This window comes from Hevea brasiliensis, chromosome 18 (genome assembly GCF_030052815.1).
Source record: "Hevea brasiliensis isolate MT/VB/25A 57/8 chromosome 18, ASM3005281v1, whole genome shotgun sequence".
NCBI lineage: Eukaryota > Viridiplantae > Streptophyta > Magnoliopsida > Malpighiales > Euphorbiaceae > Hevea > Hevea brasiliensis.
Genome location: NC_079510.1, coordinates 46,762,434 through 46,769,617, shown reverse-complemented (window position 1 = coordinate 46,769,617; position 7,184 = coordinate 46,762,434). Strand labels below are relative to the sequence as shown.

Here is a 7,184-nt window from a genome sequence, read left to right as displayed (position 1 = left end):
CAGGATTGCTTATAATATCTTGAGAAATACCATAAACGTTGATATAGATAAATCTTGCATTAGATGTATTGCCATTGAATTGATCAACGAGAGATCTGAGCTTGTTATTGAAGATCTGCTGGCAGAGTTGATTCTCTGAACACAAGTCCTGCCATCTGACTATTTTGGGCTAATTCACTTGGGTTGCACCCAATTGACCTAGTCCAATCAACACAAATTTCCTGGCTCCATTGTTGTACAAAATCTGGACCACAGCACAAATTAGAACCTTTATTTTTTTTTTTTCCCCGTATTTTTAAGTGGCAAGTATTGAATAAAGAAAATTGAAGCACTGACCCTAAGTTGTTGAGTATACTGTTGGATAAGAATATTAGCCCATTGCTCTGGTGTATATTGCCTACTGGATGAATAGAACAGAGGCATGAAATAATTATTAAGGTAATCATTGCTCCCTAATCCAATGGAAAATATGCACTTGCTTAAATAATTTGCTGTTGCGTTCCGATCTCCCAGCAAGTTCACCATTTGAGACACTGTATTTTGGTAGTTCCTTACTTGACCACTAAAAGAAACGCGACCTCCCTTCAACACAACAAAAGAAAATGGAAATTTCACAAAATGAACAATAAAATAAAATAAAATAGAGCATTAATTAACAGGAAGGAAAACATCATCAGTTAAATTAGTTACAAGTTGCTGTCCAGTTTCCTCTCTGATTCCAGCGGCCGCCGATGCGTAATTTAACCCTCCGAGTATGGCTCGACCCCTGGCGGTTGCATAGGGAGGAATGTAACCATTGAAACCCAAGAGCTGAGCTGTTACATAGATAATCAACTTCAGACTACGAAAATGCTCTTAACTTATAGCATATGAGGAATTAATTTCGCTTTAATGTAGGGAGAGGAACTTACAAATGATATCAACGGTGGTTTTACCATTGGAAAATCTGCCAGTAGGTCCACGAGGGACGAAGTCAATCCCATAAGGCAAATAATCAGCTCTAGCTAAAGAAGAAAGTTGATTATTATTCCCATTATCCACCAATGAATCCCCAAAAATAAAGTAGCAAGGTACTTGTTGAGCTGAAGTAGCCTCATGCAAGAACAAAAACACCACACAGTACACCACCCACCACCATTTCCATTTGTTCACCACAAAACCCTCCATCGATCTCTCTCAACCCTAAACAATGTTATATGATCAAGAAAATAGGAAGCTGTTGGTGATGAATGCGTAGTTCAAATGGTAGATATATATATAGAGGGAGAGGAAAAGAAGAAGATGGAGGAAATCAAATAGCTAGAAACTGAGAAGAAGTACGTAGCAGTAGTGGCTTAGCTTTTACAGTTGAGGAGTTGGTGTTGCATTTATTTCACGCGGATATAATGTTAGAGACGGGAACTGATTAGAGTGGCTCACGGCCAAGCTCCACCGCTCTTTTTTTATTTCTGCATTCCAGCATTAATTTGCATAAAATTTCTTGTGAATTTTATAAATACAAATAAAAGAAATGCTTTGTGAAGTGAGTGACAATTTTCGCTGGTTGATTTATGTGACTTTACATTAATTATTTAATCGTATTAATCACGTTTCCTACAACCGACATTAACACTTCTCCAGTAGTAAACAAACCAGAATATTTATCAGACACACTACTTCATAATCATTGTCATCATAATTAATGTTCAATTGTGATTACTATGTGATTCACCTGCAATTTAATTATATGATCATAACATAATATATACCGCTAATTGGCCTTATAGGTGTATGCATGATGACCTAACTTCAAGGTTAATTTGATGCTGAAAAGGGATCCAAGCATGAGAAATGTAGCCGTCAGGCAAATCATACTAAGTTTGATTGCCGACCATGTTATTAATTATTAATTAGTTAACAACTATAAAACCATACTGTATAATTCCAGATTCAAATTCACCCACATCTCTATCTTTTAACTAAGTGAGAAAATTTCTAGGTAATAATTGTGATGCATGCAATTGAGTCCCACTTCATTTTGTCTTAAACTGCTAGCTAAATATAATTAATCAATTATTTTTCAAATTTATTTTATATATAATATTAGCCACCTTAATGACTTGGTCCTGTCTCCTCTTTCAGAAGCTCCAAATTTTTTTTCAAGGGAGAAAATATGTGATGAATACAAATTCAACTCTCAAAATGAGGAGCCCTCACTCAGCGAAGGTAATGGCCTCACATATGGGGCACTATCCTACCTAGCTCATACCTTTTTCAATTTATTCAACGTTATCCCTGATCAATGTTAATGCCTTAAATCGAAGAAGCAACAGGTTCTCCTTGAAAGGGAAAGCTGTAGACTTTTTTACACAAATGAGAGGCATTGACCATGGGAAATTTTACATGTTCAAGCATATATCAACAGTTGAGAATGAATGCAGGGAAAGATCCAACGGTGGATACACATCCTATGAAATGCAACAGCCGGACCATTAATGGGAGTAGGTTGAAAAATTTAATGGCAGAGGCCTTGGTGTCGTAGGGAGTAACATGGTGTCTTCATGACTGGTGTTGGATGCAATTAAGGCTAATTTTAATACATCTCTGTTCCATTTCTTCGTATATATATTTATCCCTTTCCAACATGATTGATTTGTAAATAAGCTGTCTGTTTGACAACTTCTCCTTGACTTGTGAGTCGGTAGCCACCACATTGCTGGGATCCATTGATGCATTTCCATGTCCAAGTCAAGAACCCAGTTGGCGTTCACTACAGATAATATCAAAACGAGAACTTGGTAAAATGAAACAGCTTGGTATACTTGACCAAATCCACCCCCAACTTGTAGTTGGCAATTTAGCTAAAAATTGGAATTTGGGTCAATGAAAAGGTACTACGATTTAATAAGTAAATCATGAGAGTGTTTTAAGATAGGGACGATTTAATTAATGATAAGCTGATTTGTGTTTTCCTTGCGGATAATTTATATGAGAAACAATTCAATAGAAATCCATTTCAATAATAATAATTTTGACTTTATTTACTATTATCTGTACCATAATTAACTTTTAGTCCTACCTTTAATTAAGGAAAATTTACATTTTTATCCTTAGATTTTATCTTATATTATATTTTATTATCTGAATTTTAAAAAATTAATTATTTAATCTCTAAATTTTACACTATATTACTATTTAACCTCTAAATTTTAAAAAATAAATATTTTAATTATTAAATTTTTATATTATATCATACTTTAATTCCTGTAATTTATTATATAAAATAATTTAATTATTTTATTACTAGATGAAACCGTTATAAATAATAAAATTATAAATGTTAAATTATTTTATATATTAAAATTAAATAAATTAAATAATTCATTTCTCATAATTTAAAGATTAAATAATTAATTTTAAAAATTTAAGAATTAAAATATATTATAAAGCAAAACTTAAAAAATTAAATTGTAAACTCTCCTTTAATTAATTAATGAAACTGTATAAAAGCCCATGTGTAGTCTAAATCAAAACCCAAATCAATTACTCATCTGTTTAAAGCCATAGATTCATGCCTAGAAATAAGAGTAACAGTCAAGAAAAGATATAAACATGTCAAACTAATTAAAAAAAAATAAATAAATTGACATATTATTTTAATTTTATTTTCTTGTTGAAAATAATCAAAATATGATATTTTTGTAAATTAATCTTTCAAATATGTCAAAGCACGTAAGTTGTCCTTATAAAACTGAATGATTGTGATTGCATCTCTAAGGGTTTTCCTATTAGTTTAATTTTTCTTTTAATTTAAATTTTATATTTAAATAAAACGAACTTTCATATCTCTATGAGAGCCTGATAGGAAAATTTTATGTATATGATATTTTAAAAATTTAATATATTATAAAATAATTTAATCTCATATTAAAATGAATTAATAAAAGCAAGGTCCCTGCCTTAATTAATTATCCTTCAAACTTTGCAGAATACAGAAGACTAATGGGCGGGGAGTCTTGTATTGGGCTTCAACTATGGGCTCAATTTATTGCTAAAATGGCTTAAGCCATTTTAATTTATTAGGCTCCCACAATTTATGTTTCTTATTATTATTTTTTTTTCAATGTGAAACTTCACCAATTTTTTAATAAAATAAACAATATAAAAAAATAGAGATATGTTTATATTTATATAAAAATATGAAGATATTTATAATTTTAATATAATTTTTATATAAATTTATTAATATGTATTTATAATTTATAATTTTGTTTTATAAAGAGAAGTTATACCCATAATTGTAAAAAAAAAAAAAAATACATTTCAATGCATTTTGCTTTCTATCAAGTCAATTATCAAGAATGTTTTGTGTTTCACCCATAGAGATAGCAACGGATAGAGTATTTGTAAAATCACTATACCTAAATTTAAACCTAATTAAGATTATCAAAATCTGAACTCGTCTCAAATCTGTTTAAAATTTATTTTTACCTAACCGAACCCGTCCCAAACCTGAATATTATTATCTGAAAAAAATAATATTTTAATTAATATTTTATATAAAAAATTATTTTAATTAATAATTTATATTTTAAAATTTTAATAATTTCATAAAAATATTTAAATTATATTTTATATAAAATGAAATATATAAAATTTATAAATATTATTATAAAAATATATATTTTATATTTAATTAAGTATATATGTAAATGGGTATTTGATAACGGATACCCAACATATAAAATCTGAATCCGCAACTGGTATTATTTTTCAAACTCAAATCCGCTCCGAATCTGATTATATAATACCCAAACATGTCCTATTAAGATTCAATTGAATCGAATACTCGTAAAAATCCAACTCATTGTCATCCCTATTCACTAGTTTTGTTTGAATCAATCTCTTCTGCTAAATGTCATTTTTAGTGGGTAATCAAACATAAACACAATTTTCATAGCGTGTATGTTATTTTTATTATAAAAAATATTCACCAAAATTAAGAATACTTTTATAAATTATATAAAACATTTAAAGATTTAAAAACGTGTTCAATAAATAAATTTAAGTTTAGATTAAAAAAAAATCAAAGATTTACACATTGATAATTTTTTAAGCCTGTTATTAAGTCATTTGGCTTAATTTTATAAGCAAATTTTGAAATTTCGGGTGCGTTGAATAGAGTGTATAATTTCTTTTTTTTTTTTTTAAGTAAAGTAAGGTGGATAATAAATGGTAAAATATCAACAGTAGAATGAAAAAGTAATGGTTTAATAGTTTTAAAATATTCAAAAACCTTACCTCCTTTAAAATGCTTTTCTTCTAAATAAGTATGTTATTTTACAATTTTATACCTTACATTCAAAAATTTCTTCCCAGGTAAGTTTTTAGTAGCATTTGATATACAATTAATAATTATTATCATTATAATTTTTAACATTTTATTAATGTTGTTTGGATACTCTAAGAGAATAAATTAACTTTTAATTTTTTTCAACATTTCATCCTCTTAGGTGTAACACCTCAAAATTTTAAACTTTATTATTTTATGATTATTATTGATATTTTAATTTTATTAAATTTTTAGAAATTATTTGAGATTTTTCGGATTTTTAATATCGGGTTCGATTTTCCGAAAATATAAAATTTGATGATTTTTAAATATTTATTTAAAGACCACTTGGCCAAACTAAAAGCATATTCGAGTCTACGAATTTTTCTCGAAGTTTTCCAAAATTTTTCAAAGATTTTTGACCTCGCTTGGCCCCGAGGCAAAGTAAAAATTCAAAATTTTGTATTCTGAATTGAACCGGACCGGATCGGAACGGCCTTCTTCTTCCTTTTCTTCCTCTCCCGCGCGCGTTTCTCCTCCTCCCCTTCTCTCTCCTCCCTCCTCCCCTTGCTGCGCCGCCACCTCCCCTGCCACCCCACTTTGTCGGCGCGCCGCCTCGCCTCCCCACGGCCGGCCACCACCGGAAGGCCAAAAACGGCCTGCATAACGCGTAGTGCGCCGCGACCTTCGCCTTCCGGCCAAAATCAGCCGATCAGCCACCAATCGGACCGGTCTTGTGTCTAAACTCATCTACTCCGAGAGCTTTCCATAGACACCAAGAACACCAAATCCATCTAGCGGTTTGTTCAAATTTTGCCCGGAAGTTTTAGCCCATTTTGACTTTTGGGCTAGATTTCGCAAAACCGTGAACCCCACGAAAAATCGAAGTACTAGAGCGCCCACTACCGAGAGCTTCATGCGATATAAATTTTGAATTTTTCCGACACCGCTTTTCGATGGGTCCTACTAACTTCGCAGTTGTTTTTCCGAGCATTAAATGAGCTTAGAAAATTCAGTAAAATTTATGTACTAACCCCGTATTGTGGGCTTCGTAGGTATCCTCAATTCACTGAAATTACGCTTGTTCGGTCTGTGAATTTCAACAGACAAACCCGCTACCGAAAAGTCTCCGAATCGTATTGAGGTTTTGGCTACCTCACCATTGTCGACATCCCGAGCGCTGCCTCAAGTCTAATCGCAAAGGTAAACCCAACCTTGCTTTTTCGTAATTTTCTAGTGCTTAAATAGGATTAAAAATCCATAAAATATTCGTGGTAGCTCGAAAATTATGATTCTTTTGCAATAGCCTAGTAATATTGCTAAGGACATGGGCAAAGTTTTAGAATTTTTAGAGCTTATTTGGACGCTTTTTGCAAAAATGATCAATTATAAGGACTAAATTGAAATTTTACATATTGTGATCGAGGGTTGAGTTGATGGGACCAGGAGGGGCTGTGTAATGAGATTGAGTTGTGGATATATGGGTTGTGAATATAGAAGTGGGTGTTGAGCCCGTTTGCACGTTAGGTAGGACCTAGGTATAGGGAAGACTCTGCCGGATATTCGACACGACATCGGACATCTTTGGTGTTTTCTTGAATTGTATTGAGTCATTTGTATTAAATATTGTAATGTAATTGTCAGGTGAGCCGGGACAGCCTTCTTCCTCCGCTCACCGCTATAGTGACCGCTTGTCAAGTCCGTGAGTAAAATATTAATTTTAATTGTAATTTCACTATTATTATATGTTCAAGCATGCCCATGCATCACTTATATGCATATATCTATGTCTATAAACTTTAGGCACGATTTATGTTGCATTCATAATTATGAAAGTGCCATGTCTGTTGATGTGGTAATTTGGAGCAGCAGC

At 31.6% G+C, this 7,184-nt stretch overlaps 1 pseudogene; it reads right to left on the bottom strand.

The window, feature by feature from the left end:
• Nucleotide 1: 1 nt before the first annotated feature.
• On the bottom strand, nucleotides 2–1,274 carry LOC131175896 (GDSL esterase/lipase At5g45670-like; annotated as a pseudogene).
• Nucleotides 1,275–7,184: the final 5,910 nt, after the last annotated feature.